Raw genomic sequence first — 18,535 nt, forward strand, 5'->3', positions numbered from 1 at the left:
TCCGTCTCCCTTTAAAAAAAAAGAGGCAAAATTAGGAACATAGTATAAGAAACTCTATAATCTAATTTTCAATTCACATTTAACATGTTTATTCTGTGGTTTGCCGGTTACTCAGAAGTCAGTTTTATCGAAAAATGTGATCAAATCATTTTTTTTATTATGAATTATGGTTCATGTACATTTGTATCTGAGAAATATGTAAATGTTTCGAAAAATAAGGTTACATTAAATCAAAGTTGCAACATCTAAATCGACATCGACATAAAGATAATAAGATAATTGTTATGGACCAAATCTCCATGTTTCTGTAAAAACACCCTTAATTTCCGGAATTTTTTAGTGCCTATCTCCGTCTGTTGATTTGTAATTTACAATTCCAAACCGACCGTCAATAATCTGCGTGATGTTTATGTTTTTGTTATAGCAACATTTCACAAACGTTTGTACATGAAGCTCTAGACGGAAGAAATATTCGATAGCATAGACATAGTTGTTTCTTACGACAGGTAAATTTAAAGATCCAAACGTATTTCGAAAAAAGCTGCCGAATAAAATATATGTCCACTGCAACATTTTACAAGCATTGTGACAAGCATTTGTGACAAGAAAAGCTGATTTAGGAGGGTCGTAAATTAATTAATTATGCATGTTATGGGGGTACATTAGTCCAAATAATTATGACCTCTTGAAAGGCTATTATAATTTTTTCTTTGACTAGGGGTACATGTACTTCATGTCAGACAAATAAACTTAAAACTTTTAAGAAACAGTGTTAAGTGTCATGTGGACCCTATGCCATGGCTAAAATAAGAGAGATAAAAAAAAAACTTACAAGGAATTTGCAGTGCACTTTTTTCATTCCTCCATGCCCAGAAGGTGCCAAAACTAACTAAGTTGGGGAAACAGGTTTGAGAACTTCCCCACAGGTAATAATTGAAGTGAGCGGTATTGATTGACATGGACAATAGATGGACAATAGATACCAGTAACCTGACAATAATTGGTGATTTAACGTATCAATAGTCAATCAAATGCAACCATCATTGTGGGGGGTGACTTTAACTTGGGACATATTGATTGGTCAACATCAAGCACAATACCAGGCAAACCTGACATACAACTTCACCAAAATCTCTTTAATAGATATAATGAATGACACAAACCTACACCAAGTTGTCAATACACCAACAAGAAATGACCGTATACTAGATCTCATAATGATTAACAACCCAACATACATCAACAAAGTAACCACACTACCACCAATAGCTAGGTTCAAGCGACCATGATATTGTTTATGTCGAAGTAGACATCTGGCTTAAGAAAATAAGAGAAACCCCTCAAAAAGTATACAAGTATAACAAAGCCAACTGGGACGAAATTAAACTTGACATAGGTATCATCTACAAAACAATCATTGACAACTATGATTCTCTTAACACCAATGAGCTATGGGAACTATTTAAAACCAAACTCATCAGCTCTGTCGAAAAACATATTCCATCAAAGATCCTACGAAACAAACACCGATTACCGTGGATATCTGATAAATTAAGACGTCAAATTAACAAGAAAAACAAACTTTTGAAAAGGCGAAAAAACAGCGAATACACTGAGAAATATAAAAAGATGAAAGCTCAGGTACAAAAAGAACAAAGGAAGGCCTACTGGGAATATATTGAAAAACTCATATGTGATCTTCCCATCAATGAACCAGACATTCAAATACAAAATCAGAGCAAACCTAAAAAACTTTTTCAATACATCAAGTCAATAAGAACTGACAAATCTGGTATCTCTGCACTAAAGAAAGATGGCATCATCATTACAGACACTACAGAGAAAGCAAATCTTCTAAACGAACAGTTTCAATCTGTATTTACCCCAGTAACAAATGACCCAATACCAAACAAAGGCGTCAGTTCACACCCTAAAATCAGTGAATTACTCACAACATCAAACGGGATCAAAAAGCTCTTAAATAAGATCAACCCACATAAAGCCACCGGTCCAGATAACATCAGTGGACGCTTACTGAAAGAAATGCAGACAGAAATAGCACCAATTCTATGCTTAATTTTTAACAAATCCTACAACACTGGTACTACACCTAACGACTGGAAACACGCTAGAGTCGCACCAGCATATAAAAAGGGGGATAAGCATAAACCGGTCAATTATAGACCTATCTCATTAACTTGTATTTGCTGCAAGTTAATGGAACACATAGTAACATCACATATTATGAAACTTCTCGAATCAAATAACATCTTGTACGACCTTCAACATGGCTTTCGGCGCTCTCGATCTTGCGAGACACAACTTCTCTCCTTCATCCAAGAACTTCAATCCACAAACACTCAAATACTCAAACAGACCTTGTAATAATGGACTTTGCGAAGGCCTTTTATAAAGTACCGCATCGTCACTTACTATACAAATTACAATATTTTGGTATTAATGGAAACACTTTAAACTGGATCTCTGCATTTCTCTCCGATCGAACTTAGACAGTTGTTCTGGATGGAAAATCATCAAGCACAGTCCCAGTCACCTCTGGGGTTCCACAAGGTACTGTCTTAGGTCCAGTCTTATTCTTAGCGTATATCAACGACCTTCCAGACTACCTTACACATAGCAAACTTAGATTATTTGCTGATGACAGAATCATAAACATGCCAGTTAAATGCCAGAGTGACTGCCTAAATTGCAAGCTGACCTTGACGCAGCTGCAAAATGGGAAGAGGACTAGTGGCTGATGGCCTTCCACCCAGACAAGTGTAATGTTCTCTCTGTCACAACTAAACGCCAACCTCTACAACATAATTACACTCTTCAGAATCATACTTTAGAAACTGTTACATCTGCTAAATACTTAGGCATCACATTACAATCAAACCTTAAATGGGACAAACACATACATTAGATGACAATATCTCGAAAGCCAACAAAACTCTCGGCTTCCTTCGAAGAAACCTGAAAACATCAAATCAAAACATCAAGAGCCAGGCATACCAAGCACTTGTCCGTCCCAAACTCGAATACTCCTGCTCAGTTTGGGACCCCCACACTTCAGAATCTATCTCGAAGATAGAGAGCTGCTCGGTATGCCTGCAACAGGTATCATAATACTAGCAGTGTATCAAACATGCTGAACACACTAAACTGGCCTATTTTAACACAACGCAGACTGCGTGCACGTCTGGTTATGATGTACAAGATCACACATCATTTTGTTGCTATACCATCTAGTACAATTCTCAACTCAAGAACCAGAAAACATCATTTTCACACCTTTAGACACATTTATACATCAAAAGACTCGTACAGATTTTCATTTTTCCCATATACAATAACTCAATGGAATCTTTTACCAACCGCAGTGGTAAATACACAGACAGTCGACTCTTTCAGAGATCAGCTTACATATGCTGTTCTCTCCACTATCATTTAAAAATCTTCATCTCCTGTACATAGTTTTAATCACTACATCTGTTCTCTGCACTGTTTTGTATATAACTAAAATATTAACTAGTTTTTTAATAAATAGGCCACACATCCACCAGTTATTAATCATCTTTATTCAGATGGAAAACTGGAAAACTTAAAGAAGAAGAAGAACTGTGTACATGTACCTGGGTGGACCATATCAAAGGAAACTCAACTGTTTGTTAATTTTATCATTTTCTGCAGGGATGAAAAAAAGTGCACGGCAAAAACCGGTTAAGTTATGAATTCTATTTATCTAGAGCTATGCCTTAAAACTTTTCCAGATGCACAGGTTTGTCTGTACTCCGAGTAAATTTTGATGTGAAAATACAGTCATTTTAGCCATAGGGTCCACATGAACCTTAAAAGACACATATACTTATATACTTTTTTTTCAATTAGAGTAGTGGATCAGTGGAATAACCTGTCAGATTTAACAGTGACAGCAAATACTTTGACTAATTTTGTTATATGGTGAGAATTGGAACCTGTATAAATTTATAATATGTTCATGTTAATTGTTAAATTCAGGTCAGTGCGCCTAAAACACATTCGCACCAATTTACGTTTGCCCCCTTTCACTTTCACACCCTACACATTCCATACATGTGATTGTTCTGATGGGATTCAAAATCTCCTGCTTTTTAGACCCTCTTGCATCCCTCCCATTAAAATTTGCAATCTTCCGCTTTTTGAAAATGTCAAACTCGAACAAATTTCAGTAGACATTTTTGTTTTACAAAATTGATCCAGTGACAGAGAAAAGGTCGGAGAAACTCGAAATTGATATCGGAAAATTCAGAGAAAAATGGAAGTTACCATTTTCTGTTATTGTTTTTGTGTCAAAAGGGAAATAGGTAATTAGCGTCGAGTTATCAATGAAGGCAGGTGTTACCTGTGAAAGGGGATGAAGTCTGTCATTTTTTTTTTAATTCGAACATATTTTAATGTTCAAAAAGAAACTGTAACGTTTCTATTGTAGGTCCTGTTGTTAGGGTTTTAAGATGTGACATCAATTTAGTCGTTACATTGTTTTCAATGTTAACAAAGAAATGACACATTCCCCATTTCCATTCTCAATTTTATCATCAGGTAACAGGTTTTTTTTGTCTTTTTAAAGAATAAATAAAATGAAATTGTTATTGTGCTCATTCCTATATACTTGACTGATCAATATATATTTTACTCAAAGTCTCATGACAAACTACACCAACAAAAAAAAGAAAGAGATTTCTACACAAATGCAGGAAAATAAAAAAAAGTTTCGAAAATAAAAAGTTTACGATTTTGAGTTCGTTAGTAGATTAATTTTATTTTTTTTCATTTTTAGCTCACCTGGCCTAAAAGGCCAAGTGAGCTTTTCTCATCACTTGGCGTCCGGCGTCGGCGTTAACTTTTACAAAAATCTTCTCCTCTGAAACTACTGGGCCAAATTAAACCAAACTTGACCACAATCATCGTTGGGGTATCTAGTTTAAAAAATGTGTCCGGTGACCCGGCCAACCATCCAAGATGGCCGCTATGGCTAAAAATAGAACATAGGGGTAAAATGCAGTTTTTGGCTTATAACTCAAAAACCAAAGCATTTAGAGCAAATCTGACAGGGTAAAATTGTTAAACAGGTGAAGATCTATCTGTCCTGAAATTTTCAGATGAATCGAATAACCCGTTGTTGGGTTGCTGCCCCTGAATTAGTAATTTTAAGGAAATTTTGCTGTTTTTGGTTATTATCTTGAATATTATTATAGATAGAGATAAACAGTAAACAGCAATAATGTTCAGCAAAGTAAGATTTACAAATAAGTCAACATGACTGAAATGGTCAGTTGACCCCTTCAGGAGTTATTGCCCTTTATAGTCAATTTTTAACCATTTTTCGTAAATCTTAGTAATATTTTACAAAAATCTTCTCCTCTGAAACTACTGGGCCAAATTAATCCAAACTTGGCCACAATCATCTTTTGGGTTAGTAGTTTGAAAAATGTGTCCGGTGACCCAACCATCAAACCAAGATGGCCGCCATGGCTAAAAATAGAACATGGGGTAAAATGCAGATTTTGGCTTATAACTCAAAACCCAAAGCATTTAGAGCAAATCTGACATGGGGTAAAATTGTTTATCAGTTCAAGATCTATCTGCCCTGAAATTTTCAGATGAATCGGACAACCCGTTGTTGGGTTGCTGGCCCTGAATTAGTAATTTTAAGGAAATTTTGCTCTTTTTGGTTATTATCTTGAATATTATTATAAATAGAGATAAACTATAAACAGCAATAATGTTCAGCAAAGTAAGATTTACAAATAAGTCTACATGACTGAAATGGTCAGTTGACCCCTTTAGGAGTTATTGCCCTTAATAGTCAATTTTTAACTATTTTTCGTAAATCTTAGTAATCTTTTACAAGAATCTTCCCCTCTGAAACTACTTGGCCAAATTAATCCAAACTTGGCCACAATCATCTTTTGGGTTAGTAGTTTGAAAAATGTGTATGGTGACCGGGCCATCCAACCAAGATGGCCGCCATGGCTAAAAATAGAACATGGGGTAAAATGCAGTTTTTGGCTTAAAACTCAAAACCCAAAGCATTTAGAGCAAATCTGACATGGGGTAAAATTGTTTATCAGGTCAACATTTATCTGCTCTGAAATTTTTAGATTAATCGGACAACCCGTTGTTTGGTTGCTGACCCTGAATTGTTAGTTTTAAGGAAATTTTGCTGTTTTTGGTCATTATCTTGAATATTACTATTGATAGAGATAAACTGTAAACAACAATAATGTTCAGCAAAGTAAGATTTACAAATAAGTCAACATGACCAAAATGATCAATTGACCCCCTTAGGAGTTATTGTTCTTTATAGTCAATTTTTAACAATTTTCATAAAATTTGTAAATTTTTACTAACATTTTCCACTGAAACTAATGGGCCAAGTTCATTATAGATAGAGATAATTTTAAGCAGCAAGAATGTTCAGTAAAGTAAGATGTACAAACACATCACCATCACCAAAACACAATTTTGTCATGAATCAATCTGCTTCCTTTAATATTCACATAGACCAAGGTGAGCGACACAGGCTCTTTAGAGCCTCTAGTTTTATTGTCGAGCCTGCAACTTTTGTTGCAGAAAGCTCGACATAGGGATAGTGATCCGGCGACAGCTACGGCGGCGGCGGCTACGGCGGCGGCGTTAGCTAACTTCTTAAAAGCTTTATATTTTAGAAGGTAGAAGACCTGGACGCTTCATACTTTGTATATAGATGCCTCATGTTACGAACTTTCCGTCAGTCACATGTCCGACTACTTGAAAAAAAAGTTAAGATTTTTTGTAATGTTAAATAAGTAGTTTGATAACTATATTTGGTATGTGCGTACCTTGCAAGGTCCTCATGCCCGTCAGACAGTTTTCACTTGACCTCGACCTCATTTCATGGATCAGTGAACAAGGTTAAGTTTTGGTGGTCAGGTCCATATCTCAGATACTATAAGCAATAGGTCTTGTATATTCCGTGTATGGAAGGACTGTAAGGTGTACATGTCCAACTGGCAGGTGTCATCTGACCTTGACCTCATTTTCATGGTTCAGTGGTTATAGTTAAGTTTTTATACGACCGCAAAATTTGAAAAAAATTTCGTCGTATATTGCTATCACGTTGGCGTCGTCGTCTGCGTCGTCGTCGTCGTCCGAATACTTTTAGTTTTCGCACTCTAACTTTAGTAAAAGTGGATGGAAATCTATGAAATTTTAACACAAGGTTTATGACCACAAAAAGGAAGGTTGGTATTGATTTTGGGAGTTTTGGTCCCAACATTTTAGGAATTAGGGGCCAAAAAGGGCCCAAATAAGCATTTTCTTGGTTTTCGCACTATAACTTTAGTTTAAGTTAATAGAAATCTATGAAATTTTGACACAAGGTTTATGACCACAAAAGAACGGTTGGGATTGATTTTGGGAGTTTTGGTATCAACAGTTTAGGAATTAGGGGCCAAAAAAGGGCCCAAATAAGCATTATTCTTGGTTTTCGCACAATAACTTTAGTTTAAGTAAATAGAAATCAATGAAATTTAAATACAATGTTAATGACTACAAAAGGAAGGTTGGTATTGATTTTGGGAGTTTAGGTCCCAACAGTTTAGGAATTAGGGGCCAAAAAGGGACCCAAATAAGCATTTTTCTTGGTTTTCGCACCATAACGTTAGTATAAGTAAATAGAAATCTATGAAATTTAAACACAAGGTTTATGACCATAAAAGGAAGGTTGGTATTGATTTTGGGAGTTTTGGTCCCAACAGAATAAGGGGGCCAAAGGGTCCAAAATTAAACTTTGTTTGATTTCATCAAAATTGAATAATTGGGGTTCTTTGATATGCCGAATCTAACTGTCATGACTGTGTATGTAGATTCTTAACTTTTGGTCCCGTTTTCAAATTGGTCTACATTAAGGTCCAAAGGGTCCAAAATTAAACTTAGTTTGATTAAAAATTTTTGACAAAAAATGAATCAGTTAGGTTCTTTGATATGCTGAATCTAAAAATGTACTTAGATTCTTGATTATTGGCCCAGTTTTCAAGTTGGTCCAAATCGGGGTCCAAAATTAAACTTTGTTTGATTTCATCAAAAATTGAATAAATGGGGTTCTTTGATATACCAAATCTAACTGTGTATGTAGATTCTTCATTTTTGGTCCTGTTTTCAAATTGGTCTACACTAAAGTCCAAAGGGTCCAAAATTAAACTTAGTCTGATTTTAACAAAAATTGAAATCTTGGGGTTCTTTGATATGCTGAATCCAAAAATGTACTTAGATTTTTTATTATGGGCCCAGTTTTCAAGTTGGTCCAAATCAGGATCTAAAATTATTATATTAAGTATTGTGCAATAGCAAGTCTTTTCAATTGCACAGTATTGCGCAATGGCAAGAAATATCTAATTGCACAATATTGTGAAATAGCAAAAAAAATTTTAATTAGAGTTATCTTTCTTTGTCCAGAATAGTAAGCAAGACATATCTAATTTGCAAAATATTGTGCAATAGCAAGATTTTTTTTTAATTGGAGTTATCTTTCTTTGTCCAGAATCAACTTAAATCTTTGTTATATACAATATACAATGTATATTCACTTTTTACTACCAACTGATAAATTAAAATAATCTTTACCATTCAGTGATAACAAGCAGTTTTTTTACATCTTAATATTTTATGATGTATTTAAATGAGTAGTTATTGTTGCAAACTCCATTAGAAATTTTAATTGAGATTAGTTTTGGAATAAGGGAAAGGGGGATGTGATTAAAAAAATTGGGTTCATTTTTTCTCATTTGAAATTTCATAAATAAAAAAGAAAATTTCTTCAAACATTTTTTTGAGAGGATTAATATTCAACAGCATAGTGAATTGCTCTAAGAGAAAACAAAAATTTTAAGTTCATTAGAACACATTCATTCTGTGTCAGAAACCTATGCTGTGTCAACTATTTAATCACAATCCAAATTTAGAGCTGAATCCAGCTTGAATGTTGTGTCCATACTTGCCCCAACCGTTCAGGGTTAAACCTCTGCGGTCGTATAAAGCTACGCCCTGCGGAGCATCTGGTTGTGATTTGGTCTGTTTTTCTTAAACTATAAGCAATAGGTCTACTATATTTGGTGTATGGAATGATTGTAAGGTGTACATGTACAACTGGCAGGTGTCATCTGACCTTGACCTCATTTTCATGGTTCAGTGGTCAAAGTTGAGTTTTTGAGTTTTGGTCTATTTTTCTAATGCTTTATGCATTTGGTCAACAATATTTGGTGTATGGAAATATTTTATGATCTATAAGTCTGTTACGCAGGTTTTATTTGACCATGACCTCATTTTCATGGTCCATTGCTAAGTGTTAAGTGTTTGTGTTTTGGTCTGTTTTTCTTAATTTTTAAGCAATAAGTCAACTATATTTGTTGTATTGAAGAATTGTTAGCTGTAAATGTCTGCTTGGCATTGTTCATCTGACCTTGACCTCATTTTCATGGTTCATTGATCAATGTTTCGTTTCTTGGTTAATGTTGAGTTTATGTGACAGTTGTAATAAAGCTTTATATTTAGGTCTATCAACATAATATGAATGATTAGTAAAGAAGGCGAGACATTTCAGTGTGTGCACTCTTGTTGATTTTTCTACTGTTATTGGTCCCCATATAATTATATTATTATGCGATGAGAAATTGCATTTGTGACAATCTAAGATGAGGGGTCAGTAAAAGCCATTGGATTATTTTAAGAACCTGAAGATAAAGGTATAACGGTAAAAATTCTTGCCCAACGACATTAACAGTAATTTTTGGTGCATGAACATGATGAAGTTTTCTCGTTTGAATTGTTTTACATTGTCTTATCAGGGCCTTTTATAGCTGACTATGCGGTATGGGCTTTTCTCATTGTTGAAGACCGTACGGTGACCTATAGTTAGGGCCCCGCCAAAGGCAGGTTGCTCTATGGTGATCAGTCTGTCCGTCCGTTTGTCCGTAACACTTTGTGTCCGCTCCATATCTAGAGAACCATTATGATTTCATACTTTATACTTTACATGTTTATTAACCACCACCAGAGGGCGTGTCATGATGTATGTACAACTTCCTAGGTCAAAGGTCAAGGTAAAAAAACTTTGATTTCAGTTGACAACCCTGTGTCCTGTGGTGAAGATCGTGTCCGCTCTATATCTTAAGAACCGTTATGATTTCAAAGTTTATACTTGACATGTATATGAACCAACACCAGAGGGTGTGTCATAATTTATGAACGACTGCCTAGGGCAAAGTTCAAGGTCAAAAACTTTGGTTTCAGTTGACAACCCCATGTCCTATGGTAAAGATTGTGTCCGCTCTATATCTTGAGAACCGTTATCATTTTAAAGTTTATACCTGAAATGTATATAAACCAATATCAGAGGGTATGTCATAATTTATTTACAACTTCCTAGGTCAAAGGTCAAGGTCAAAAACTTTGATTTCAGTTGACAAACCCATGTCCTATGGTAAAGTTACAATTTTTTAATGCACATTATTCACAGCGGGGTCAACAGAGATGGCTCCCATCTCAATGATATCTAGTTGTTAATGTCTGTGTCATTTTGGTCTCTTGTGGACAGTTGTCTCATTGACAATCATACCACATTTTCTTTTTTATATATTATGGCTCTGTTTTAACTAGACTTAATTCCTCTGTCTCTACGTTGCATATATTTCCTGATCTCCATTTCCATTTCACTAATTTTGCTTATAATTAATTTATGCTCCTGTTGTAGCAAAAGGGGCAGTAAGTTTTACCCTTGTTCGTCTGTAGGTCCTGAATCTGCAGTGGCAGATCCAGAAATTTCACAAGTGCCTCAGAGGGGTCCGCTCTAGTCATTCTTTAGTGATTAACCAAATTTTTCCAAGAAAAGGGGCCCCCCTCTAAATCCGCCTCTGAATTGGTTTCCGTTCTCTAACTTAAGTTTGCCACAAGCAAATGTTAAAAAACTTTTACACAATGCATGTTACCACAAAAAAAAAAGGTCAATGTGGTTTTGCTTGTACTGTTTTAAAGTAATTCCCCTTTACAAATTACTGAATTTTTCTTTCCATCTCATAGCATCAATGTTATGAGACTTATAAAGATGCTTTAATATTACCACAAAACACAGATCATTAGTTTGAATTTTGGTGGCACATTTTTACCATTCTAGAGTTACTCAACTTATTGTATGTTCCTGTTCACAAAAGGAAAAATTGCTGAATTTTTTTATTCTGTTCTCTCACTTAAGTTTGTCTCTACCAAGGATTTGTTTACTATACTAATCCTTGTCTCTACCAAATGTTATGAAACTTATACGAAATACTAATTATAAATTACGACAAAACTCTGATCAAGTTCAAATTTGGGTTGTGTCACTTTTACCGTTCTTTATTGATGTTTAGTCCCTCTATAACATATGATAAAAAAATTGGGGGTATCATTTGTGTCCCATGAACACATTCCCCATTTATTTAAGGAATGACTAATATTTTTCTGTCTATGAAGAAATAACAAAAAAAATTTGGTGCACACTGAACAACATGCGTAGGGTTATATTACAGTCATTTCTTATGATTTAATTCTTAATTCCATTTTAAACCGTAGAAAACCATGAAAAAACGTTGATGACGTCACGGTCACATGACTAAATTATGTCTATGGACTGATATCAAAATAACGTCATCCAATCAGAAGACGTGTTACATCCAAAATTAAATTATTAATTATTGTTCATAAAGTCTCTATTATATATATATCTATGTTCTAAGTAATATGTATAGATTATAACATGCCCTTTTCCATATTGGCCCTGGTATTATCCCGGGACTTCCATATCGCCTCACTAAGGCTTTAGCCCAGGGCCAATTTTTTATGGGTCGAGGGATGATACCAGGGCCAATATGGAAAAGACATGTTATAACCTATTTATCACATATTTAAGTTTTGCAGGAAAGAGAAAAAAAGTTCAATTATAACACTTAAAAAATTACGAGTCGGGGTCAAAGTGCAGAATTTTGAGAATTTCACCTAGAAAATGCCGAAAATTTGAAAATTTGAATATTTTAAGAAGAAAAAATTATCAAAACATGGACAAAACTGTGAACATGGTGTTAGTGAATTAAATAAATACACAAATAACTACAAACAAGTTTTTATTGACATTTATTATGAAGATCTCCCACTTGAGTAATAGTAGCCAGGAAAAGCCATCGTCTCAGAGTAGCTTCTGTCTGGGAAGCAATCGGTGAAAGGGTTAATGGAACAAAACCATGAAAACAGGTAAAATCTAAAAAAAATGTTCACAAAAGTTTTATCACATTTTCAAATTTGGAAAAGACATGCATGTTATAATCTATTTATTTTTATAAAGTTTTGTTCCACGACACGTGTGATAGTTTCAACCAACCAACAGAGGGGAATATGATGTATGTCATTTGGAATCAGGGCACAATATCAATATACTCTGTTTTGCCCCAGGCAATTTTGAGGTTATTACATATATGCAAAACCTGACGTATTCATAACAAATATGTGATAAAAATCAATTTGTATTATCTCTTTTTGTTTAAATATCATAGCGGAGGGGGCATTAATTATAAGGTTTACCCTTGTCTGTCTGTACTTACATCCAGAAATTGGTTTCTGTTCTCTAACCTTAGTCTACCTCAACATGAATATGTATTGAAACTTATATACTCGATGCTTATTACCATGAAAATCAGATTTTAGAATTCAAATTTTGGTGGTGTCACTTTTGACATTCTAGAGTTATGCCCTTTTTTTTTTACATTATATGCTAGCTGGGGCATCATCTGTGTCCATGCCCCATGGACACATATTTCATTTATTTATTTTATGAACATTTCTTTTTTATCTAACAATAACATGTCAATTATCAAGTTTATCACAAATATTCCAAAGAAATCTATAAAAAAAATGTATAAAGCATTTTAAATTTTATAAATATTTATATTATAATCTAGAGCTCTCAGAATAATGAAGTATTATTTCTTAACCTAAGCTTATTTTAAAAAAGTGAAAGAACAATTTTCTTCCAGATATTGTCTTGGTAAATATTTGTTCTTTTAAATAGTTCTGCTTAACAAAAGACATGAAATAATTATAAACAGTCTCATGTATTTGAGGAATGCGTTTGTAAACATTTAGCTATTTTCAGTTTGCGGTTATTTAAGTCAAGTGGGAACCATTTAAATACTTTCATGGATATAAAAACCTAAATTCTAATTTCTGTAAATTCAGGAATAATTGTGTGCATTTATTATTGCAATTTTGTCATTTTAGACTTAAATGCAATTTTAATTTTTACGATATTGAGAAAAATCCTGTTTAATTTATATAAGATATTTCAAAATGTGAGTTTAAATCATTGTGTTTACAACTCTCTCGCATTTTTCGCAATAATAATAAACTCACAATAATTTCTGAATTTACAGTACTTGAAACAATCATACCTTAAGTATAATCCTGTATCTCCTTATCTTTTTTTAAGTATTGTACTGTAATATTTTTGAAACATTTGATTTTTATGCGTGGGCAGGCACCTAGGGGTATTATGTTTTCGGTTTGTGCATTTGTTCTTTTGTCGTCCTTTTATCCTGCTTTAGGTTAAAGTCAAGGTAGTTTTTGATGAAGTTGAACACCAATCAACTTGAAACTTAGTACTTTTGTTCATTGTACTATTGACATGTTCTTGTTGTTCTTTAATTTTATACATGTTGTGTTTACACGCACATGGGGCATGGCACCCCCTCTTTTTAGCTCACCTGGTCCGAAGGGCCAAGTGAGCTTTTCCCCATCACTTGGCGTCCGTCGTCGTCCGTCGTCGTTAACTTTTACAAAAATCTTCTCCTCTGAAACTACTGGGCCAAATTAAACCAAACTTGGCCACAATCATCATTGGGGTATCTACATGTAGTTTAAAAAATTTGTGGCGTGACCCGGCCAACCAACCAAGATGGCCACCATGGCTAAAAATAGAACATAGGGGTAAAATGCAGTTTTTGGCTTATAACTCAAAAAACCAAAGCATTTAGAGCAAATCTGACATGGGGGGTTAAATGTTTATCAGGTCAAGATCTATCTGCCCTCCAATTTTCAGATGAATCAGAAAACCCGTTGTAAATGGGTTGCTGCCCCTGAATTGGTAATTTTAGGGAATTTTTGCTGTTTTTGGTTATAATCTTGAATATTATTATAGATAGAGATAAACTGTAAACAGCAATAATGTTCAGCAAAGTTAGATTTACAAATAAGTCAACATGACCAAATAGTCAGTTTACCCCTTTAGGAGTTATTGCCCTTTATAGTCAATTTTTAACCATTTTTCGTAAATTTTAGTAATCTTTTACAAAAATCTTCTCCTCTAAAACTATTGGGCAAAATTAATCCAAACTTGGCCACAATCATCTTTGGGGTATTTAATTTGAAAAAATGTGTCTGGTGACCCGGCCATCCAACCAAGATGGCCACCATGGCTATAAATAGAACATAAGGGTAAAATGCAGTTTTTGGTTTATAACTCAAAAAACCGAAGCATTTAGAGCAAATCTGACTGGGGGATAAATTGTTTATCAGGTCAAGATCTATCTGCCTTGAAATTTTCAGACAAAACAGACAACTATTGTTGGGTTGCTGCCCCAGAATTAGTAATTTTAAGGAAATTTTGCAGTTTTTTGTTATTATCTTGAATATTCTAATAGATAGAGATAAACTGTAAACAGCAATAATGTTCAGCAAAATAAGATCTACAAATAAGTCAACGTGACCAAAATTGTCAGTTTACCCCTTAAGGAGTTATTGCCCTTTAGAGTTGTTTTTTAACATTTTTTGTAAATTTTTGTAAATTTTTAGAATATATTTTCCACTGTAATTACTGGGCCAACTTCATTATAAATAGAGATAATTGTAGCAAGAAGAATGTCCAGTAAAGTAAGATCTACAAACACATCATGATCACCAAATCACAATTTTTTCATGAATTTATCTGTGTCCATGATTGTTTAATATGCACATAGACCAAGGTGAGCGACACAGGCTCTTGAGAGCCTCTAGTTATACATTTTTTAAGTAAGAAAATTTATCTGTCAACAATATTTTCTTGGAATTAAGTCTGCAAAATGGAACATTGCCAAAATCTTCCCAATTAAATGACATTGCAGCTGCACCAAAGACTTGTTCAAACTAATGTATTGATAAAGTATATTCAATTTTTCATTATTGTTCAAGAGTGAAGTGCACAAGATTCAGTTTATAGTGTTATGTGAATATTGAAGTAATTAATGCCAGGTTTTTGCTCTTGAACTACTCTTTTAACTAAGGAATTCGGAAATATGTTTTTTATCTTAATTAATAGTAGACTCTTTTGTTAAGAAAAAAGAAACATCAGTGGAAATTAATTTGTATTAATAGAATTAATTCCAGAAATCATTGTAACATTTGCTTTGTAATTTTCATGTAGAATTTGTTAAATCATTCTTTGAAATGTGAATACTTTTTGTTATATTTCTGATGTAAATTCTGAGTTTATTGAACTAATACACTGACATTATTTCGATATTTTCCTGTCAATTGTGTAAAAGGATTTCCTGTACGATTTTGTAATAGTACAAAGAATGGAAACAGGGCATGTGTCAAAAAGACTCAACCAAAAAACAACAGCTCAAAGGGACCAATGGGTCTTCAATGCAACCAGAAATTCCCTTACCCAGTGGCAGGGTTCAGCTGGCCCCTGTACTATATTGTATATACTAGCTATATATAGTTCAGCAATATGGATTCAATGAATTACAGTTTATTAGTTGCATAATAGATTTTGACCACTTAGTTTAAATAAAGCCTGACAACAAATGATGTGACATGTAATTGACATTGCTAAAATTCTAATATATATTTGTGAAATAAAGGCAACAGTACGTCGGAAGGGGACGATAAAAGGCAGCACTCGCACCCGCAAAGTGGAAAGGGATTAATATAAGTTGCAAAACTTGTTTCCCAATCCACTATAAATAAATATGTTTAAACTAACAGGAAGGTTTAAATCTGCTGTATTAAAAAAACCTTTTTAAAAGGGATTCAATACTTCAATTTTTTGAGATTCCACTGTAGTAATAAACCACTAATATCATGATTATGAGATATTGCCTTGTTAACATTTTTAAAAGTCAACTCACTGCTGAATTATGTTGAGATAATTGTTTAAAAGTGTTTAAAAAGTTTTAGGTCTACAAGCTTGGTTGTGAAAAATTACTCATTTTATATGGGGACGAAGTCCCCAATAACAGTAGAAAATTCAATTAAAAAAAAAATTCGGGAAAATTTCCCGATTTTTCATTGTACTAATGAACTCAAAATCATTCAATTTTTTTTATGTCATGTTTTGAAATCCCGGACCTGCGCAGAAATCTACAATGTACTTCCTTTTTCCGGTTTTGTTTGTATGAATCTTTAAGTAAAATATATATTTACCAGTCTATTATAAATAGGAAGGAACGCAATACCAATTTCATTTTTTAAAATAATTCCTTGATATGAAAAAACGTCAACTGATGATGGCGTTTCTTTGTTTACATTGCATATGACGTCATAACTTAAATAACGTCACAACTAAAATCCCTAACAACAGAACCAAAATCGGAAACGTTACGGTATTTCCGTTTCTTTTTTAACAAATATTTAATATTCATACAGACTTCGTCCCCATTTACAGGTAATGCCTGCCTCATATTATGGTTATACTATAAATAAGCATCATAATGTGAATAGAAAGTAAACTAAGTATAACAATTTGAATTAGAAAATGATAGTGCCTGTAAAAGCCTTGAAGAATATCAAAAGAAAAAATGGAGTCACTATATCCTGTTATAACATAAAAAAGAAGAATTTCCTGAAGATTTCATTCTTAATTCTTAATTATACATTTTCTGATTTACCTCCCCTTAATTTGCAATGTTTTGATAAATAGGATTTCCTGGGCAAATAATATTCTACCAGTGCCTTTGTTTTTTAAAATCACATTTGATAAACTTGTTCATTTCTTGATTAGTTTCTAGTAAAGAAAATAATCCTTGTTTGAAATTTGCTGACTTAATTAAACAATTAGATCTATTTTGTTCTGTTTTTTAACAATCCAAGATGATATGGAAGACACTCATTCCACCTTGAGGGCAAAATCTGGTTCTCAGTAGAAATAAAGATGTTAACAATATCCCATTTATGAAAGAACATGAAGGTTTTAAAAGCTGTAATGACATGAAAAGTATAATAAACTGACAAGGTTACTTAACATCAATGTTAAATATTATTTTTACATGACTTTATATAAAAAATATATGTTTATAAATGTTGCTGTGTAAGCATATTGTAGCTTTAGTTGAAGTGCATGCATTTAATATTATTGTCAAATTCAACATTAACAAATTTTACATAAAATTGAGAATGGAAATGGTAGTGATGAATCCAGGGGGTTCCAGGAGTTGAATAGGGGCATTTGGTTGGACCCCCCTCATTTACTGTATCCTCAGTTAGAAGCCCCTTTGAAAATGGCTGGATCTGCCACGAATGGGGGATGTGTCAAAAAGACAACTTCCCAACAAAAGCAGAAAACAGCTGAAGGCCACCACATGTATGATTGTCCCAGGACAGGAACCTCACTAACATTGTGTTATGTCACATTTATCCTTTTATCCTTTTGAGTTTGATGTCAATATTTATATCTTGTGACACATTTTTAGCAAAAGTATACCAAGAGTATGTTCCCTTAGTATCTAAACTTTTAGTTAATTCAAAGGCTTCATTAAGAAGTGGGTTTAGATTTTTATTATTTAATCTAGATTATGGTACATCATAGTTTGGGTTTTTATGAAAGTTTCTAATGGCAGAAGTCCTAGCTCATTTCTAACAGCTAGATTTGTTGAGCTTCTTTTTGTCCCCTGTTAGATGGAGGTCACTTTTTAAATGAACAAATCCCGACTTCTGTTTCAAAAAATTTATTTAGCCGATGGGTTTACAAGAAAATAATCAAATACTGACAAAACAGCATATCTGTTGTTGTCTGCTTTGAAGCTTCAGATCTGTGTGAACAAGATTTTCTAATTTATCACATTGCTATACTTACACATTCTGTTGACTTCCTAAAATTAGTGTTATTTTACCTCCATTACAAGCAGTGGCGGATCCAGGGGGGGGGGGGGGGGAGGGTGTTCCGGGGGTTGGAACTCCCCCTTTTTTTGGCCGATCAATGCATTTGAATGGGGACATATACATTTTGTAGTTGGAAACCCCCCCCCCCCCCCCCTTTGTCCTGGGTTGGGAACCCCCCAAGTCCCCCCCCCCCCCCCCCCCCCCCAATGGCTGGATCCGCCACTGATAAGGTAAAACAATAGGTACAGAGTTATGCAATAAGAATTCATCACAAAAGTTTTTGGCTAAATATTTCACCACTTCATTTTTTTCCACAAGAATTATTATCAGGAATTCTGATTGGAATTTAATCAGT

At 33.9% G+C, this 18,535-nt stretch overlaps 1 protein-coding gene across 1 annotated transcript in view; it reads left to right on the forward strand.

The window, feature by feature from the left end:
• The first annotated feature begins 381 nt into the window (after window positions 1-381).
• The window catches only part of LOC139498670 (cAMP-dependent protein kinase inhibitor beta-like), a 58,317-nt gene continuing 40,163 nt past the window's right edge, over window positions 382-18,535 (forward strand). The window contains exon 1 of the mRNA XM_071287175.1: window positions 382-506. The gene's annotated coding sequence lies outside the window, so the exon portion shown is untranslated. The remainder of the gene's footprint in view (window positions 507-18,535) is intronic.

This window comes from Mytilus edulis, chromosome 12 (assembly GCF_963676685.1).
Source record: "Mytilus edulis chromosome 12, xbMytEdul2.2, whole genome shotgun sequence".
In the NCBI taxonomy this organism is placed as follows: domain Eukaryota; kingdom Metazoa; phylum Mollusca; class Bivalvia; order Mytilida; family Mytilidae; genus Mytilus; species Mytilus edulis.